Consider the following 22,029-nt stretch of genomic DNA (forward strand, 5'->3'; position numbering starts at 1 on the left):
AAATTAATTTACTGCTCTTAATTCTTATGCAAATCCTGACCTCTGTTAGAGCCTATCAATTACCCTGCATATAGGGGAAAGAAAGGCGATCAGTTTCTTTCTTTCTTTTTCCCTTCCCCCTTTTCTGCCCCCCCCTTAAAAATAAATCAATCGGGCAAGGAAATATTTTGGAATAAAGCCATGAAGTAGGAGACGCGAAGAACTGGTATTATTTAATTGACTCTCCAAGTTGCAATGCTGTCCTTTGGGAATAAAGACACCGTGAAAAAAAGGGTGTGTGTGTGGGGGGGGGGGGGGATGGAGGGCAAACGGAGCAGAAATAGCTGCACATCTGTGAACAGGGTGGGGAGAGGCCAGCCTGGTCCAGTGCCACGTTAGTTTTCAAAGATCAGATAGAAATGGGCTGTGACATTCTCGGGCGAGCAGCCCGGCTTGCGTGGGGCTGGGAGGGATGGTGCAGAGCGGCCTGACTCCGGCTTGAGGGCGAGGTGTGGGCTGGTTTGTCGGCAGAATCGCGCCCCTCCCCGCCGGACATCGGCGTTCCTGTCGGGCACCACCAGATCCCGCTTCCTTGCGCCTTCAGTGATAACCCCCCGCAGCGGAAGCGTTGGGAGGCTGCTCGTTTGCGGGGGGGGGGGGTGTCCTGGGGGTACCTTGACTTTTATTAGAAGGATTTTGCACCGTCAACCCTGGGGCCGATCCTGTGGTTTCACACCCCGGCCCGTGGGTCGTCAATTCCCTGGCAGAAGCCCAGGCCGGAGGGAAGGCGACGGAATCGGCCCTCGTTGAAAGGAGCCAGTTTCCGAAGAGACCCGGGCTTGGGCATCTGGCCGGGGGCTGCTTAGCGAGAGTCTGGTCTCTGTGCGTTCGGCATATTGTCTGCTCGGGGTAAATGGGGGGGCGCGCTCGGGCCGACCTCGGCAGCGACCCGATGGTTCAGGCGCCTTTCCCCGCGTCTCAGCTCCGCGCGGCGCGGACAAAAGCCGCGGCACAATATCAATTAATCATGCAGCCGGCAAACAAGGCCCTACAAATAGCCTCACAGCGAGACGCTGTATGGGGGTGATTAGCATGAGAAAAGAGGAGCGAAACTCCGCAGTTCAACAGCTAAAGAGCAATTGGCTGGGGCTGGGCTGGGGGAATTACTGGATCAGCGGCTGTTGGGGGAGAATCCGGCACCAAACCTGGGGGGCTCCCCCAGGCAGGGACCCCGGACCTGCCCGGCCGCAGCGAAGCCCCAGCGTTAACACCAGGGTGCTCTGGACACAGGGGTGATGGGGGATATGACAAAATGTCAGCGGATTTCTCCCCCCTCCAGCTGCCAATTTGCCAGGAGCTAGTCGGTGCAACTCAGAAAACAATTCCTCCAGCTGCCAATTTGCCAGGAGCTAGTCGGTGCAACTCAGAAAACAAGCCCCAACGCAGCTCGTCCCAAACCTCCTAATTCACCTAGACAAAGGCCAAAATACGCCGTTTGGGTCTCCTTCGCACACGCTGGCTGGATTTCTTTCTGGGAAAAGACATGCCCCGTCTGTTGACGGGTGCCACACATACTGCCAGCCAGCCAACACCTGCCCCGGATATTAGCCCCCAGTCTGACAGCAAATGCCCCTGTCCGGTGTGAAGGTGTTTGGAAATGGCCCAGGAGCTCTCGGTTATTGTCCCATTCCCTCCAGCGGATCTCCCCCGTGAGGTGTTCCTTGGAAAGGTGTCTACACTCAGCCATGTGGCGTTCAAAGGAGACCCTCGGCGCCTGTGCGCTTCAGGACGGCAACCCCTTCATCTGCATCCACACGGCTAGACTCCCAATCACGGACATTTCATTTAACAAATCTATTCTGAACGATGCCCCGAATACAAGGGGCTCCAGCGACCACTGGAGCTTTCTTAAACATATCCCCAGTACAGAGCTTTGTGACCCCTTGAGGAAAATGCAGCTCGCCTCCCTGTCACGGGTGGGGCTTTTCTAATTGCCTTGGAAACAGCTAGCACTGACCCAAGGCTGCGTCTCCGAGACCGCTTTCCTAAAAGTGAAGATGATTAGCGGCGGCTCTGCAGTGTGTTTATATACAAGCGTCACGGGCCACGGTAGCAATGTAGCACGACCTGCCATCTCTGCTCCAGAAGAGGCTCACGGCTAAAACAGATCAAGAACGAGTTAGGTATTAGCAGAGATGGGGGGGGGGGGAGAAATCTGCCCTGTACCAGCCCTGCACCTGCCCTATGTGGTTCATTCAGAGACGAGCGCTTAGTTTCCCCTTTAAAGAAGACGTCGCAGTTGCTGAAAGATTGTTTGTGATCAGCATTTTCGGGCGTGAGCCTGCATTTCTGCTTGGGTTTACACGGAAGGGATACGCTGCGGAAGGTTGGCTTCGAATGAAGTTCCGAATCGCAGCGTTTACCCTGAAAAAATCCGTCTACTCTCATAGAGAGTCTCACCAGAGACTGAACCCTAAATAGCAATAACTCTCTTTCCCTCTCGCAGCCTCGAGAATAAATTGTTTTCAGATGAAAATTACTAACCCCAGTTAAAAACAAACAAAAAATTCCGCACCCCGGTTTGAATTAAGACTAAATTGGACAGACTGAAGTTAAGGTTTACTGTGCTATATATTTTCAGTGGCCGTTTGCATGCAAACAATACACTGGAGTTTTTAGTCTCAGGATCTTCAGACCACACTGATTTTTTTTTTAATTCGTGTTAATTAAGTGAGTTGCACACACTGTAAGAATGACGTTTCTCTCCTCCTGGTCTTTCCTGGGCGTATTTCTATGAAGAAGAACCAGCTGTTCCCAACTTTGGGCTAAATCTTAAAGTTCTGATCCAAAACCCAGTGCAAAGTCAGTGCAAAAAAGTCCTCTTGACTTCAGTGCCTATTGGATCGATCTCTTAGTGGACAGAGGTTTTTGCTTGAGGAAGGACTGCAGGATCGGGGCCTTTAATGCCTCTGAAGATTCATTCTCACCCTCATTTTTTGAGCATTTTCCTACCGGATATGTAAGTGCTCCATTTTTACCCGAAGGAAATTTTGGTCAGTGAATCAAAAAGCTCAGGATTTTAGAGAGGCCAGGGAACAAGTGATCGCTGCAAATCCAAACTCTACCAAATCTCCCGAAACGCTATACGGGCCGAACGAGTAAGAAATGTTATAGGATGAGTTCACTGAGATATCTAATATCATATTAAATGTTTAGAGATTCTCTCCCTACACAACCCATCCTTGTCATTTCAATTATCCAGCCAATCTAATTAGTAAGCCGAGGATGACATTAATACAAATATAATGAAGTCTGTGATGGCCAGATTAGCAGAGCAGGCACTGATAGCCTTAAAGGAACATTACACCTTGGCATGTATGTAACCAATGCAACAAAGGGTAAAATCTTGCTTAAAAAAAAAACCTCTAGCAAAATCGCGCACATCAGGCTTAGCGGTTCAAGTGCCAATTAACAAATTCAGCGCGTTGCTGAGCGCTGCTTATCTGCCTCGAAAATGCCAGGGACTGCAGTTTATGCAGGAAACTTGGTGTGTCCCAAGACTTTGCACTTAGAAGAGAGACAGAAAGGAGGAGAGAGACAGCGGCTCCCTTCGTGGCAGATCCCGGGACTCGGTGGGTTTCGCGTCTCCGATTCAAACGCAGCCACACAATGAAACAAAAGCACCCCCTGACCCTCCTCCCCGCACCCACACGCATGCTGGAAAGGAGCCCCGCAGAAGCCGGAAGGAACCCGTGGTAGGTGTCTGTCCGAATCGAAGTCCAGAGAACCAGGACTGGGAGGGGGAGGAGAGAAAGGGGGATGAGGAGGGAGCTGGGGCGCAAGTCCCAGATATTACAGCGCCTAGCAAGCCCTGCGCTCAGCATTGCAATGTCCTGAGCAGTGAGCTCGCCCCTCAAAGCTACCGCGTGGCTTTGAGCGAAAGTTCACTTTCTCTTGTAAATTTCAGCTTGCGAGAGCCAGTGCCCGACAACTCGACCGTGCCGCTGCAGAGGGGCCTCTACCGTGTCAGGGTGTCTGATTTGGTCGTTTCAGTTCTTTCCTATCTAGGTTTTTGTAAAGTTATGCCCGAGTCACGTAATATTGCTCTGCCAAAAAAAAAAAATCCCGAGGAGTAGCGAGGCAATTTATTCCAATGGGTGGTTTTTAAGAAGCTGGCAATTTGAGACGGCTGGGTGTTATTTAGTGCAATATGAAATCAAATGATCCTATTTCTCAAATAACAGTGTCTGTGAGGAGAAGTGAATACTCTGAAAGGGTAATTGTCTCCTGATGATATTTCCATTATATCCAATCTTGGCCTAAATGGTATTCAGCGGACGGGCTGAAAGCACAAGGGTGAAATCAATAATAATAATAAAAAAAACCTCTGCATTTTAGCAAGTGAAATTGATTCCTTGCGTTCCGTACACGGCCCGCAGGGTTCTCCTCCTAAACCATTCAACTAAAGTAAACGTGCCGCTTTTGCTTTTAATGGAGGAACGAAACTAAACTTTTCTCTCTCTTCCTTGGAAGTTTTCAGACTTTTTTTTTTTATTATTTGAAAGTTGCCACGACGGTTGTACCTTCCCCAGTATAGCAGGAGATGGAACACTGGGGATTCAATTGATAACCCGGCCAAACAAAGGTTTAAGGTGAATATAAGAGGAGAGGAAAGCCTGTCTTTCTTAGCAGCATAACAGCTGGCTGGGACTTTCCAAGTCAGTTTCACCGAGTGCTACATTTGTAGCTCGAACGCGCAGGTTCCTTCTGGGTGCCGGACATTGTTCGCGCAGGATGTTACACTTTTTATCGAGAACATTATGTTCTGTACTTCTAAATGCTGATTTTTGTGGCCCAGCCGCTCGCTTTAGACAGATGCTGTGTCGTGTTTCTGCTTGGTCTCTCTCACACTTCCACAAACACACACACACACGATCGTGAGCACGGAATGTAAAGAACCACCGGGCCCATAATAACATAAAATGTAGCTCTATAGACGCAAATGTGTTAGTTATTCCTGGCTATGTCGCTATCACGTCTACACCTTTGCACACAGTTTGTTGCATTCATGTGGTTTTGTCTCTCTCTCGAGCCATTCCTTTAAGCATTGTGCCAGCTACAAAAGAAATTGCATTTAGCCCGCGAGAGCAGCTAATCTGTCTGAAGGCTGTTTGTTACGAAAACTGACACAATTCACCTTTTAAGGCAGCGCCTTGCGTGTAAAGATCTCGTTGCTAAACAGGAACCGAGCTGGAGTCAAGGTAAGGTGCTGTGTTACGGGGAGACGCAGTTAGGAGCTGTCCACCTTTTCAGCAGCACAGTTGGGTTTAGACTCAGAACGTGCTTCTGGAAAATGATTGTCGGGTAGGCGAATTCTCAGGCATTTAAAATGTTTTTTTTTCTTTCCGCAAGAGTTGTCCCTATGAAATGTTAGTGACTTTAATTCCGTGGCCAGTTTAGCCACGTTTGACTGAAAACAGCAGAAAATGAAATAATCGCCTGTAACGATTAGACAAATGAAGGCGGAATCCAGACTGTAGATTACAAATCCCTCCCTGTTTATTTTTCTAACACCTCTTTGGGGCTGTAGATTGAAGGTTTTCCTGCACTATCGTGAGTGGTCTGTGTGTGGACTTTAATTTTCTTACTGTTACTGAAAAATAATGTACTCCTTTATCCGCTTAACGAACGAGCAAATCTTTTATACTGAAGGATACAGGGAGGGTTATATTTATTTGAAATCTAAAGATCAGTTTAAATCTATATTCGAATTCTTTTTGTAACTATGGTTTAGCTATTTTCCCTTTACAACTAGATATGCCCGGATCAGGAAGAGAGAGAATAAACTGACCGAGTCTTCATTATTTCTCCCCTGAAAAACACAGTTTCAGAATTAAATTGTAGAAACACCCGCATGACTTTACACGTGTTTTTCCATGCGTGGATGCCCTCGGATTTTCACCCCTTAAATGTAAGAGCAGTGAAAGGCAGTCCTGAACTCCACTAGTTCCCAAGTTTTATATCCTAAATCGGGCAATCAACCGACAGCAAACTTCTCCTCCAGTCGTTTGGGTCTCATAAGAGGGTGACTTCGGTTTTTCATAGGGATTGTTGCTCAGAGTCACCCAATATCACTTGGAAAGCAGCAGGGACTAAGCCAACTCGATGCGTTATTTGGCAATACTGCCTCTTTTGCCGGAATGTTTCTGCCTAGTGAATGTTAATTTCTTAAATGCAATGATTTGCAAGGGGAGTGAACCTTGCTGTCTTTCCTTATTATGTAGCGTCTCATTATGTCCCACCCCGGCTGCCTGGCTGAAATGATCAAATTGCGAGACTGAAATCAATTAATGGAACCGACCGTAAAGCGAGAAATACTGTTACACAGAAACTGCAAGGAAAAAGCACCAGACCTACCTTCGTGCACGCACACCTGAATAGTTACCGGGCGGCTGAGGGGAATAACACGGCGAGGATATTTTAATAGGTGATGAGAGAGGTTTGCAGCTTTCTAAATATTTGGCACAAATTTCTTCAGGGAACGAGGCGGGTATAGCAGACTATTTTCTGATCCCCTTTCACAGAAAACGAGCAAGATCGAATGATTAAATGGCTAGGCTGCATTTTTCAGTAATCACCATTACAACAGAAAGGATTAAAACGCTAGTGTCTTGTAGGCTTTATTACGCGCCGAGAAGTATCAGGGGTGCAAAACCAGGATTTGCTACGAAGGACTAAAGAGTTTTATAACGATATTCCCCCTCCCACTCCCCCCGATTATGTTGTTTTTCTTTTTCCGAATTCTAAAGCTGTAGGGAGTAAGTAGCTCTTTTAATTTGGCACTTTGCCTGGACCCATAATAAGTGTTTTCCCTGCCGGTGGAAGAGGGGATCTGGGGGAAAACAACCACCAGCCTTTGCAGAGCCTCCAATTCCTCCCTTAAAACACGGATCTGAAATGCGAAATTCGACCTGTTACAAAGATTTCCCCCGGACAGTGTAGAAGTGGGACTGAGTTTTGGTTTTTTTACTCAGCGCGCATGGTCACTTGTAGGGGGATTTGTGCAGAGAGCGGCCTGGGTTCCTAAAATCTAAAGCCGAAGAATCCCGAACAGCCGAATGAAAAGGGCATTGCAGGCCCAGTCTGAAAACTTCAAGGGGCATGACATTACTTCACGGTAGAGGCCTCGATCCAGCCATTCCTTCTTCCCCAGCCGGCTGGAGATTACCTGGGAATTAAATACCATTGCAATAGGCATTTAAGCCCCGCATTTTTCCCTCGGTTTCTACTCCCTACAGCGACCTCGCTGGCTCGTTGAGTCTTAAGATTTGCCAAGGGCTGAGCCTGGGGTCTTTAATCAATGGGGAGGTCGTCGCAGAATGACCCCATGGAAACCACAAACCTTGTCAACCTCCAGGGCCAGAGAACCTGGCTGTGGCTAGAGTCCAGCAACCGGAGATTTCATTTGCCCTGAGGGTCTCTGTCCAGCTGGCTCCACAGATTTCCATATTTTTCATCTAGGAATTATTGAATGATGATTGGTATTAAACAATCAACCATTTAATTAATCACCACGCTATTTCGTGTGAATCCACAGACATGCTGGGCTTCTCTGTTGCGTCCTGAACAGAAGCTATTTTGTTGCCAACTTTAGAGAAACTGGGCACCAGAGCCCAAATTGTGAGTCAAATACACCCCTCTTCTCCCAAAGGAACACACGAGCTTTTTGACCTCTTAGGTTTTATTTGTTTATTATTTTAGTTATTCATCCCACTTTTTTTTGTTGAGATTCTTTTGCTATTCCTATTGTGGCCTTCACCTGGGCTAATCTTCCCTAACTCTAACCTCCCCCAGGTAAAAACCAAACCACCTAAACATTTGGATGTATGTAATTATTTCAAAGAAATCCTGAGGGGGAAGCATTTTAAAATGCTCAGGCAGTATTGGTCAGAAACAAGAGCAGCTTTCTTTGCAGTGTTAGGCAGAACTTACCTGAATGGAATTACCCAAATGTACATATCAAAGTAATGGACATATTTGCATGTACAGTGTCTATCAATAGATCGACAGGGCAAATTCTTTATTCACCTAAATAGTCCCATTGACTGTTAAATGAATAAGGGCTGCAGGCCTGAGCCTTAGAGACATCAGTGATGTAGGGCAGTCAGATGATAACATTAATATATTTCCAATGTTCGTTTAACAGAACCTAGAACAAATACTGCATTTGATTCTTATAAGCTCCGTATTCCAGGTGCACGCTCCCTACCTGAATTTGCACCATTCTGTTTTTGCCCCTCTGAGCACAGCTTGAGGATTCTTGCATTGTCCCTCCTGGTTCTTTCCACCCCTAACATTTGATTGTAGTGCATGCAGTCACACTTTGGCCATGTACGTCCATCAGTTAACAGCACAGAAAAAACAGCAGTTCCAGATAAATCAGTAATTTATTTGTATTTCTTGAGGAAGTGGGGAGTGTCACAGCATTTCTAGCCAAGAAGAAGCCACTATCCTGTCAGAATACATTTTTTAAACTTTATTTTAGTCTATCTCCATTTTTTTTTTATATTGTCATGTACATATTAGGGGCAAAGTTCTCGTTCCCTTATTCACCTGGGCAGTCTCATTGGAATCAGTGCAAATATTCATGAGAAAAGCAAGCAGAGTCTGGTCCATAACATTTAAAAAATAAAAAGCCTTTGGACAAGCCAGCTAGAAACCAATTTGCTTTGATGCATAAGCTCTCAGTTCAAAAATGTGGAAAGGCAGGATTTTGATGCACCCACAAGAAAGACTTGCTCATCAACAGTTTACTGACCTGCTACCGATAGCTACATTTTTTTCCTCCATTTTCATTTTTTGTATTTATTTGCTTTAGTTGAAAACAAGTAATCTGAATGCCAGATTAATTTAGGGAGAACTGAACTGTCATTTATATACATTCTAGTGGAAATGACTTCACTCAGTAAGACTGAAACAGAACTTCCCCTACATAGCCACACACTCAGTTTTTTCAGGGGTTTATAATTTTCTCAATTAAGTTCCCTTAGGATTAATTTTCCCCCCATGCTTGATCTCCACCAAGAGGTGATAGATAGATAGATAGATAGATTTAGTACAAACCATTCTGCTGCTTTTGAGTTCTGCATGTTTTAAAGAATATCCTTGTCCCATATGTTCCAGTCAAATAATTTGTACACACGTGACTCAATCCTCAACAATTTTGTCCAGAATAAGCTTGTTTTGTAGATCTCACCGAGCTCTAAAAACAAGCTGCAGTTGAAGAAAATTGGTTTAGTAGTTTTGAAGTTGTGAGCCCTGGAATTGTTTTCATATGTGCACAGTAGAATGGGTTGTTTAAAACCTTACAAGGATGGGTATGAGCTAGTGCAGCAGGCTTCATTTAGTTTTTGTGGTCAGTATAATGTGGTTTTGGACACAAGGGTTCTACTAACCACTGTTGGGTGAAATCTTAGCTCCACTGAAGTCAATGGGAGTTTTGCCATTGACTTCAGTGGGGTCAGGCTTTCACCCCATCTCTTCAGAGCATCATTTCATGTTGCAAAGACTTTCAAAAGCTGGCTGGTCTTATCAAATCTTTAGGAAGTTTGGGATGCGGTAAAATCCACAGGGGAAGAGGTGGTGGCAATTTCCTAGAGGCCCCATAGCACACATGGATTGCGGTCAGAGCTCTTCTGGTCTAGGGCCATCTCTGTCATTGACTAGCCATTGCGATACTTTACACTTCCTGTATGTAGCACTTTACAAACATTATTTAATCAGGCCTTACAATGCCCATGCAAAGTAGGTAAATATCATTATCTCAATTTTACAGATGGGAAAAACTGAGTCTCCAGTTATGTCTGTTTAAACCACTACAGCGGCACTGCTCCAGCTGTGCCACTGTAGTGCTTCAATGTAGACCTCACCCACGCCGATGGGAGGGGCTCTCCTGCCGGAGCAGGTATTCACCTCCCCGAGAGGCAGTAGTGAGGTTTACAGAAGAATTCTTCCGTTGACCTTCACGCTCTACACAGTGGGTTAGATCAACATAGCTACATCTCTCAGGGGTCTGGATTTCTCAGTGTGATGTAACTATGCCAGGATAGACCAGCCCTCAGGTATTTGCCCAAAGCAATTGATATTTCAACACAGGTCTAGAATTTAGGTCTCTTGACTCTCAACCCTAAGTCTAATCCACCCAGCCACACTGCTATCCAGCCAAATTACTTTTCAAAAGTGGCCATTAACTTTGAATGCCTCAGGGTTTTTGTGATTTTTTTTTGTAGTTTGTTTTAACTATTTATTTATTTCTGAAGTTTTAACAAGTTTACAAATCCTTGCTAAGTAAATAGTGTAAACAAAACAATAATTACAACAGTGAGCTTTTGTATACAGGAATATAGTCATCTGATCTTTCTATTTAACAGGGTGTTACCATATTCCAGAGTGAGCATCATCCAACACCTATGGTGTGTTTAGTGATTTTACTAAATGGAGTGAAATCGCTACATACACATTTTAAACAGACCAGACATGTCTATCAAATGTTAATATTAAAAAATATTGGACAACAGTGCTGTTTTTTGCGGGGGCAGGGTTGCAGGTGAATGTACTTTGTCTGAGTATTGAATAAAATGTAACCAAATGTCTAAGAATGTATCTGTCCTCTGTCTTTTTAGCTGAGTACGTAACTGGTGTGTTATTTTTTCCCCCCATAACTACAATCTCCCTTTTTTTAAAACCAGTCCTCTCTGGTTGGGCTATTTTTCTTTTTGCAGTGCGAAGCTATTCTCTTTGTGTGTGACCATTCCCACGAGGAAGCCCCAGGAGGATTACAAAAGCATCATTTGCTAATACGTATCCAACAAGTTGGTTACAGATTGCCTCTCCCCTCCCCAGTACACTATCAGGACGGGACATGTCCACCCTATAAGCATAAAATCTCCTCTTGGGTGTCTCAGGTTTTAGGTGCCCAACCAGAGGCATGTCTGAGCACCCAAAAGCTCTAGCAGCTAAAATAAGTGATGTTTTGGCCTTAACTTCTCGTCCTGTGTTTTTTCTTTCCTATTATGGGCATAGTATCCACTTACCTGACTGAGTTAGCCACCCATTGCCAGGGTTGCTTAATATGAAGCTGTCACTCTGTTTGCTGGCACTTTCATACATTGTTATGGGGGAAGAAAAGCTCTCCTTCCAGCAAACATTTGCAATTGTCAAATCAATAATGCTACACAGTGGAGCGCACTCATTTGGGTCGGCTGTGTGGGAGGAAGTTTGGGCAGGGCCAAGAGTAGTTAGCAGCCAAGTGCCCGTCTGTGTGCGCACAGGCAGTTTCCAAAAATTACACAAGGAGAAGAGACGTGGGTGGCTGACCAGTTCCTTTCTGCTGGTTGGCATCTGATAAGGATGCTGATGTGGTGTGTACAGTGTAGAGCTGACATGATGAAACTGTGCGAGTTAGTAACTCTCCTGTTGGATAACAAGGTGCAGCAGATTACATATAGGCCTAAGAATTAGGACACCTAGATTCTGCTCTTGCTTCTGACACTTTCTTGCAGTGTGGCCTTTGGCAAATCAGTTGATCTCTCTGAACTTAGTCCAAGTCTGAATGATTTTACAGTGTGAAATATCTGTCATTGCATGCAAACAACCGGAGTTAACCAAGATGCCAGCCACATGGACCAACACAGCCGATCAAGGTTTCATGGATGCTATTGTTGAGGTTAACAAACTTTTCTTTATGCTCTACACAGCCGTGGCATAAGATTTCAAAAAGTCTTCTGAAGCTATTTTGATTTGAGTAGGACTTCCATCCCTGGTGTTCTAGCCACCTTCCCTTCTTCACCAGTCTCAGCTCTCCTCAATATCCCACCAATGCTGAGGAAGAGTAACCATGCTAACGGTGGAGGACAACACACCATTATAATGTCTCACCAAATCAGTGGGGGCATGGTCCATTGAAAAGGCAACACTTCTTCAGAGTCCTCTGAAACCCAACATGTGCCATGAGCTCCAAGGATGGACTAGCAAAACAGCTTGCTCATCACAGTGGGAACAAATGCCCAGTCATCATCATCCTCATTATTATGATTTTATTTCTATTACAATAGAGCTATGGTCACCCCATCATGGATTTGGTTGGACCCCACTGAGCTAGGCAGTGGACACATTTTATAACAAAGGTATGGTCCTTGATTGAAGATCTTAGGGTCTAAGTATAAGAGAAGAGACAACAGGTGGATACAACAACAGAAGAGGGGAACATAAGGAAACAGTGAGACAATACTGGACAGCAGGGTAAGCAGTGCTCACAGCCCGCCAGCTGCCTGACCATTGTCAGACTGGGGAAGGCAGTGTGGAACTCGGTCAAAAAATGGCCCGGCAATCAGAGATCCTTTTCTCTGTTTCTGCTTCCTGGATTTCTTGGCCAGTCCAGGAAAAGGTCAATGAAGATTCCTGGGATTCATAGCAGGGGGCATGAATGGAGTTCTGATAAACAAAAAGGCATATGTTTGAGGGGTAGGGGGGAGCGTGGGGTGGGGTATCAGTGAGTAAGGGGACTGCTGCCCATCACAGAGCAGAGAAGTGGCAGAGGAATCTATGGATTCTTCCAGCTTCTTGGCCATCCTCAGGGCTTTATGGAGGAGGCTCCAGCTGTTAGCGAAAGTAACCAAGAGATCCCTTTCAAAGGTCCAGTCATGGTACAGAAAGGAAACAGTTATGCAGCCTCCCCCTCAATCTGGAATTGCATAAGCCCCCTTCACACACGAGACTAATTCCAGGATGCCATTATGCCCACGCTGTTATTGTGTTGATGCAAAGTTAAGATATGTCGGCATGAATAAACAAAGGAGTCACCCGGAGGGACAATTCCAATTTCTGTAATGGTGATGGCCCATATTGTGATTGTCCTTTGTGTGGGGAGTAAGGGAGCTCAAGGAGCCACTCCCCACTCTCTTATGGGCCCCATGCAAGAGCCAGTTGCAGTCCCTGTGCTCAGGAGAGGGGCACTTCACGTGGTGTGTATCACTCTACCAGGCTTTGAAAGGAATGGACCTGGCCCACGCTGCACCAGCACATGAAGTGGGCCGTGGTCAGGAGGGGGAACGGTATAGGAGCCGGTTTTGCTGGCTCCTACATCACCCAGGTATTCCCACGTGCAGGGGGAAAGCAGAGCTATTTAAATTCGCCAGCTTCTTTGCCCCAATAGAGTGGGGCCAAGGACTTGGCCTTTAGCATTAAATTTCACGATGGTATTTGCAAAGGAGAGACTATTGTAAATCCCAGGGTAAAGGTAAATACTTAGCATTCCAACTAAACTTTTTGAAAGCCTGACCTTTGGACTAGTCAGCGCATCTTCTTGACATTACAAATAATATTGTCAAGTTTTTACTTTGAGAGAGACCAGGTGGGTGAAGTAATATCTTTTATTGGATCAACTTCTGTTGGCGAGAGAGACAAGCTTCTGAGCACCACAAAGCTCTTCTTCAGGTTTGACTTTCACTTTGTCTGTGCAGCATGCGCAAATACCTACTGTCTGAAACACTGACCCAACTTTCTAGTAACAGACATCATCATGAGGTTCAACTAGATGATTATAATGATCTCTTCTGGCCTTAAAATCTATGACTACCGTTGTTTTGTGTCTAAAACAGTACTCAGCAATACTTAGTACTAAGTGTAAGAAAATCCTTCTTTGTCCACACCCAACCCATGTTACAATACGTTCAATATTTTAACTGAACACAGGATCAAAGAAGTTAAAGACAGCAAAGATCCAGTGTAGATCACTACGTCTATCCTCAAGCAATTGCAGATATTAGTTCACCATAGGGGATATGTCAGATATGAAACTCATACGACACTTGATCTTAGCCAAAAGCCCATTCCGGAAGAGAGGGTAGTACAACAGATATAAAGTATGGACTATTATTTCACCCTTCAGTGATTCACTTGTTAAAAGAAGGACTACATCACTCACATGAGGTGTAACCTCTTATGGACTATGTTCCCTTCTATTACTCAGGAACCAGTGAGAAGAAAATTAAAGATCCCATTGATACCCATTGCACATTTGCTATTTATCTATATCCCTGAAAATAACAGTATTATGCTAATCTTTCATAACCAGGCAGACTAGCTGTCACAGCAGTATTTTCTCTTTCCCTGACCAATCCTTCACTAGGTAATCTGTCCCTTACGCTGCCTCAGCTGGGCCCTGAAGTTTGCCAAGGAAAACTCTCACATAGTCCAGAATTACTTCTTTCCATAGTAATAGAGCTTCACTTCACCCCTTTCATTCTGGGCTGTGGCTGCCATCTTTAAGAGTTCAGGTATGGTATGTGTTTGAACAAATGTTTGAAACACTCTCTTTCCTCCCCCACATCTCCTGGAATTAAGATTTATGTGTAACCTAGCCACGTTAAGACCTTAATTTATCAAGGAACTTAAGCACGTGCCTAACTTAAACAAGTGAGTAGTCCCAATGAAATCTTTTCTACTTCAGTGAGACTACTTGTATGCTTAATGTTAGACACATACCTAAGTTCCTTGATGAATCAGGGCCTAAATCTCCTCCTTGTGTATATTTCATTGTTGCATTGCAACACCGAACTTCTCAGTTCATAGTCACAGTGGAGATGGCCATGTCTTAATGCCAGTTTAGATCCTTCACTAGAAGCCACTTGAGAGTAATGTGGTACTCGCCCCTTCCCATACGCTTCCAGCTCCCTCTGATTTCATATGTGAAAATACAATTATTGGAAGATGACATAGTATGAATTATATAAAGCAGTGGATTATGGCTAGTCATGACTGCTATGCAACATGTCATTGATCATTCACTAAGTGATCATTCAACCTACATAGATATTCTCTATCACTTAAAAGAGAGATCTGAAACATTTTAGGAAGAACTTTACCCCAGAAAAAATTCTAAAAGTGCATTATTGAAGTTTGTCAGTCTATTGCAGCTGGCATGTTCCTAAGCCTCTACGACAGCTCATACTTCAGCTCATACCGATAAAGCCAGAGGACCAGGCTTCATCGGTACAAACACATTTGAATAAATTTAATAATATCTTACATTTGCATGCAGTCTTTCCTCCAAATGACTGACTAATCTATATACATGGATCGATTCACACGCAATGAAATGCAGTCATTGCCAGGGTAGGTGGTAGCAGCTGCTTAACAGCACACAGAAACACAGAGCAACAGTTAAGACAGGAAGTGAAGATCCCTTTGTCCACTTGAAACTAGATGGAGAATTCAATGAGGTAGAATGTAATTATTACCCTACTTGAAATCTGGCCAGGACTATGAAGTTAAAACTCTTATGAAAAGTGCCCTGGGCTTTTTAATAATCACAAGTGGTCAGGGTTTCAGTTTTACAACTCAACCAAAAGTAAAAATAAAATTGGGAGAATGACCAGGAATTATTGCTGAACAGAGAATAATCTGTCTCATTCAAGAGAATTGGCTCTTTTTAATTTAATTTAATTTAATTTAATTTAACTAAAGTTATTTATTTATTGATTGCATTAGCACTTGCAATATGCAATGTTTTTTGTTGATTTGGTCTATTTGGATGTTATGAATTGCTACCCTCCACTTTGACAAGGTGTGCTACAGAAATAAAAATGGCTTTCGAAATTTTAAAACCCTTTTGCTTTACGGTCGTATGTAAAGGTTGATGTAATCCATGTTTATGACTTCATACAGTGTGAAAAGAAACATTTCACCTCTTGTGAGGCTAGCTGGAATTAGCTATAGAATCTTATTACATTCATGCCTAACTTTGCTAAGCTGCAAAACTGTCCAAGTACTTCCTTTTGTTTCAAACCCTTGTAGCTTGGAGCACTTGTTGATCTTGCTGAGAAATGCATCAGAGTTGCTGGCAATTATCATATAAACAAATATCAGTTGAGACACTTCTCAGCAGAATAAAGTTTTACATAGATTAATTTATTGATGTTATCATATTGGCTATTATTCATACTCCAGATATTTCTGCTGAGCAATAGCATTGCATGTTCCGAAAGCACATTATCTTACCATGCAAAAGGCTTCATTAATCAAAACAGACAACAGCCCAGCCATTCTTTCTTTGAGTCCAGGGTTTTGGATCTTTGAGTCTTTTTACCTTGTCTGAGCCTCTTGTCCCCATCATCACAGAAAGCCAGCAACTCTCTCCATAACAGATTAGTATAAAATGTTGTGGTAAATGGAAAACATTATCTAATTGAATTAAAGAATTGCTTATTTGTTATTTTACAATGACGTATAGTCATTTAAAAAAAATTAATGACTTGTCAAGTAAAACTCTTTCAATAATCAACTCAGAATATTTGATTCATTCACTCACTCATCTAAAATGCCAATCAAAGGAACTGATTTATGCAAGGGCCAACCAAATTCTGGGCTGAGCTGCTCACATACTTATGGGGAAAAAGAAGAAGGAACAATTTGTTTATGAAGTTTCTGCTTATTCAGAACCAGACTCTTGATAAAATGTGTCAAAATCCTGACATGACACAAAGGATCACATGTTCAAAACGATGGCCCTTTTGGGGTTGTAACAGAGTGACTGGCTCCTTAAGGGTAGTAATGCCTAATGGCCAGTCAATACTTAGTTCCTTGGTGTATCCCTTTAAGATTCCTGGGAATTTTAGAGTGGATGAAGACCTAGGGAAGGACAGATCTTCTTGTTGGGAAAACCCAGGCTACTGTTTCTTTAAGAGCCTGGGACCAGGAGCCTTGTAGTGGGGCAAGGCTCTCCTTTCTCCCAGCCAATCGGAACAGTCTCTGGGAAGAAGGCTGTATATATTTTCTCTCTTCCCTCCGACCAGGGCAGATAGTGGCAGATGGGAGGACTGCTACCTGTGGGCGTTTCTCAGTACCTGGAGGTAGGGGAAAGAATTGCACAGAGAGATGTTGAAGGAGTTCCTGAAAGAAGCAAGTGGTGAGCTCCTGAGAGTCTGGAAATGGGCCCCAAGAAGGGTGGGGGATTTTGCAACCTCCTGAAGCCAAGGGAAGAGACTACAGGCCAGAGAGACTTCATTTCAACTTTATTTGAATTTGATAAAGTAAAACCTCAGCAGGGGAATTTTGTCTTAATTTTTGAAGTGTGTGGCATTCTGAAAGTGTCCTGAAAGAAGGGGAAACTGAGGCAGGGCACTATAGCACCATGCTTGGCCAGCAGGGGGTGCTACATGGCAGGCATTCTATTTGATGACGGTACAATTTTCAACTGCAAAACTTACAACCCTGGTTTTTGGGTCCACTTCTGAACTACAAGTGTAAATCTGGGCACTTCAGTCTCAAGGACAAATTACTTAGCTTAATGCTCAAGTACACAGATTTGTTTATACACCTGGAAAAATGTGTCTCAGATCGTATTGACTCTCTTGATTGGAGGCATCTGGCCAATGTTTGTACACAAAGTGCACAACTTGGGGGTCTGGTTAGATTCCCTGAGGCATGTAGATTCTAGCTCTGATGAGGGCTGCACACGAAATCCATTAATCAAGAAGCTGAAGCTTGTCAAGTGGAGTATCCCACTTGAGTGCATGATGCCAGCACTCCATTATCTAAACTAGGCTCATTGGCCTTCAGGTGGAATTTCAACTGTTGGTTTTGACCTACAAAGCCCTGAATGGCCTGGGGCCTTCCTGCTTTATGGAGTGCTGCTTCTTGGGACTTTCTGCCCCCAGGAGTGAAGAAAGATGCCTAATGTTGATTTTTGTAAAACTCATCCAACAGCAGTGAGTGCTCTCTTGCCCAATGATTGTTCTGCTGGCAGATCGAGGGGAGAAGACTGACTGACTCTCCATAGTCCAGTGGTCAGGGTACGCAACGGAGAGGTGGGAGACCCTGAGTTCAGTCCCTGTGCTCTAATCACTCTTTCATTATTTATCCACAAAGGAACAGCTTCAACAGGCGATACTGAGGGTTTCCCTCATATCTGACTGTCTCATCGCTCAGTGGTTAGAGTACCCTCTTAAGTGCTGAGAGATCCCTGTACAAATCCAGTCTTCCCCTGGGCCAGAGAGTGGGGACTCAAAGCTGGGTCTCACATGTCCCAGGTGAGTGCTCTAACCACAGGGCTAAACATTATCCAGCTGGATTTTGAAGGGGATCCCATCCACTAAGCATGCTCAGAGGTTTGCACCCTTAGTACTAGTGGTGCAGACAGGATCAATCAAGCTCATGCTTTTACTGTACCTAAACACTTTGATTTCAGTAGCTCCCAGCCACCTGAGACACAACACCGCTTTACCCACTGTAGCAGTATTCCCGATCAAGGCAGGAGTTAGCCCAGACACAACAGGTATTAATAAACTGACATTTATTTGTACTTTCATTCTATAGGCCTAATCCAAAATTCACGTCTTCCACGGGCTTTGGATCAGGACCTCAGGTGCTTGATAAACATTGCATAGTTATAAACAGTATGGTCTTGCTCTTCAGACTTTAACACCATCAGCTTCTACTTCACCCAGGCCCTTGCTTCAAGAACTCACTTTACCTGTACTGCAGTATGCAAAAACACAGTCTGCTTGAAGACAATACATTGGCTATTTATACATTAGAGACCAGTAATTATTGGGTTTGAAGGAATTGTAACATTTAATAAAAGTATTTCATTACATTTAAATTTGTTAAAATTTTAAGTCAACATGTTAATTATGACTATTGGCCATGGACTGATGCTGACAGTAGGAAACAGATCCACACAACTGCTCTGCAGAGATATGTTCACTAGTCGTGTTTGTGTTTCGATTATTAACGTATTATTAGTGCTCTTCAATTAGGACTTGATTCATTAACAAAAAGACCTCTATGGATATTATGTAAACTTGTCATGCATCTTTTATTCAGCTGTCAGGGCATGTATTATAAATCTAATTGAAAATTTACTCAGTTATATCCTGACTTGTGGGCAAGGTTTAGCTAAATGAATAGCGGCACACAGGTCAAATAAGGGCATACAAAACACCCTTTTTTGCTAGATGACAGTTCCAATTTATGCAAACCTGTATTCAATAAAGCAGCGTCAGAACTACACTGCTGTATTTCTACAGCAAAATGGTGGCAGGGGAGCGAGAAGAAATTGTCAACTGTCTCTTGTATCTATCATTAACTTCATTGCCATTTGTAACCAGCCGTCCCTTTTATCTTTAACAGCCAAAGGTTGGGAGGTAAAAGTGTTACCTGCCTCTCTGAGTCACAGAGAGGCAGGTCCTCAGTTAGTGTGAACTATCAAAGTTTCATTGAATGTAGACTCTGCAAGTGGGAGGAAAAGTCTTGAACCCACTACTACATAAAGACCAAAAACCACGACAAAGAACAAACTGTAGCAAATGAGTGGGGTTAATCTTAGGGGATATGAAAATGATGGATGAGACAGACTGGAGAGGCCAACAGTGACCAAAGGAGAGAATGGAGTACCCGAAGAAGATGACAAGTACAACTAGGCAGGAGCCATCACCAAAAATACCAAAAAGAGGAGAAATGAGTGGCCTGTGGAAGTTAGGGCAGAAATAAAAGAAAGAACCAGAGAGTGAAAAAGGCAGACGTACATACTGGCTTTCCCCCCTCCATTTTCTCAACCTTGTTGGGTCGTGCAACAGCCTGTGGAGCCTGAAGTTTAACCTCGTGCTATATTTTGTGCTCCTAGGGTCTGACCCAGGTCCACTGAAGTAAGTAAGTCTTTCCATTGACTTCCATGGGGGCTGGATTAGTCCCCTCAAGAGCCATGCAGGAAGCAGTGTAAAATGAAAAAGGATTGTACAATAACCAATGCTTGCTTCACCATAGCCAAATGCAGCTTAGAAACAGGTGGTGCTATTCCATGCAGGGACAGAGGAAGAAGCTTCAGACCACTGGGGCCTTTGCTGGGTAAGGAAGCAGCACGGACAGTTTTTGTGGGCACTTACTTATTTAGTCCTCTCTTCCCTCAAAATACCCACACCTCCTTCTTTCTCTCTAACACCCTCCTCCCTCACTTCTCTAATTCATTTCCTTACTCCTCGCTCTTCCTCTTGTCCTTTCTTTTCCATTTCACTCTTTCCATCTGAGTCAGCCCTTGGTCAGATAGAAACCAAAGTGAAACACATTCTGCCCCCTGCAGAACACTGTTAAACCTGCAACGAGAAGTGGGATATTAAAAGCGCACAGTTCTTCCCCGCCCATAAATGAAAAGGAACATGTAAAACTGTAAGATTAGTGTGCATCAATCCCTTCATTTGAAGCAGGAGACAGCTTAGTTTAAGTGTTATGCAGGGAAAACCATTATTTGATTCAAAGTACATTTCATAAACTGCTCAGGGTCAATTTCTTTGACAGTTTTATGGCTTGTATCAGATTATATGAAAACTTAAACTAAAACGATTTAAAAGAAGTGTTAAATACTAAAGAAAGAGCACAAACAAATCACTTCTCATTGTAAACTTTCAGTGAACCAGGAAATGGTGCATTGATGCTAGTTAGCAGGGACGCGAGTAATTATTCTTTAGTCAGTTCTGAGCCCTTCACTGTCAGCATGGAGGATCACAGCACAGACCTAGGTTTGTAATGCCTCCTCCTTCAGGGTTTTCCTTCACAGTAGCACACACTTCCCTGAGACTAAAGAATAAACGTAACGGGAAATATACATGAATGAGTACGTCTGTTGGAGGGAACTTCACTGGCCCTTGTTCCTGTTTCAAATCCCATGTGTTCATCAGAGCTGGTTTTAGGGTAGATGGCACTAGAAGGAGAACAGTCTTATGGTAAAAACCCCGATCTGACCAATCTTTCTCCTTTTTAGCTAATGACTTTTTTTTCAGACTCATTTTCACATGTTCTGCTAGATAAGAGAGAGTTAAAAAGAGTAGGACTGATTCTCTGTTACTCCATTCTTGCCCCGGAGGCAGGGACAGAGGTATCACAGTGCAGGGTGCAATCCAGACTAGTGAGGGGTTGTGTCACCACCTGCTCTGAAATCTGGGATGCCTTGTGATCAGGCGATCGCCTCATACTGGCAGAGAAGGGGTTAATAGTGCCCTGGGGAGGCTGAGTGGGAAGCAGCCAATAGGAGAGGGGCTGTGAGGAACAGCCAACCAGGACCCAGCAGGTCTATATAAAATGGAGCTGCGGGGCTGAGTGGGGGAGTTGTTGCTGGGAGCTCAAAGAGTAAGGACTGTGTCCCTGGAGGGTGAGAGAATGGTAAGCACCTAGGACAGAGTAATGGCTGGCTCCTGGGACTGAGGAGCTGAGTGCCCTGAGGTGAGGGTGAAAATGGTGCTGGGGCCATGGGGAAGTGGCCTAGGGAAATAGAGCAGCATTGACGGAGGTTATGGAGCAGCAGCAGGAGGCTGCTATTTATAAGTCCCTGGGTTGGGACCCAGTGAAGTGAGAGGGCCTGGGTCCTCCTCCCCTCCCCGCCCCCCACTTGCCACTGGGGAAGTGGCTGGACTGTTGGACAGAGATACCCGCTGCCCCCAGCCCCAGAAGGAGGAAACACAGATGATGATGAACTAGGCAGAATGCTGAGTCCAGAAGAGGATGCCAGTGTGCAGGCCACAGGCATACGCATTGGTCTTGAGCTAATCCCCAGTACGACTAGCAGGAGGCACCAGTCTGCTAATGAGGGGTATATTCTGTGACATGCCTCAAAATGCTTTGCTGCTGTAGCTCCCAATGTGGGGTGCTCAGACAGCCAGACAGCATGCAGATCACACCCTGAATGTCTGTCTAGCTACAGCTGGGTCCAGCCCCTCTGACCTCAGCTGCTTGCTGTAGTAGGAAGAGAACCTGAGACATCAGCTCTTGAAGCAGAGCAGTCAAAGCTTTGCTAATATAAAGCAAAGTCAGGCTGTGAACTGGAGGCAGGCCCTGCTCACAGAATCTGGCAAGAACAAGGCTGATATTGCAGAAACACACATTCCTAAGAAGTGCTAGGCACAGAACACATGCAAATGCATTCCAGAAGGGTGGTACCAGAACACCTCGCTATCCACACGTTCCCCAAAGATAGCAGGAACACGCTGACCCATCTTAAAG

This window comes from Mauremys mutica, chromosome 3 (genome assembly GCF_020497125.1).
Source record: "Mauremys mutica isolate MM-2020 ecotype Southern chromosome 3, ASM2049712v1, whole genome shotgun sequence".
NCBI classification, from domain to species: Eukaryota; Metazoa; Chordata; order Testudines; family Geoemydidae; genus Mauremys; species Mauremys mutica.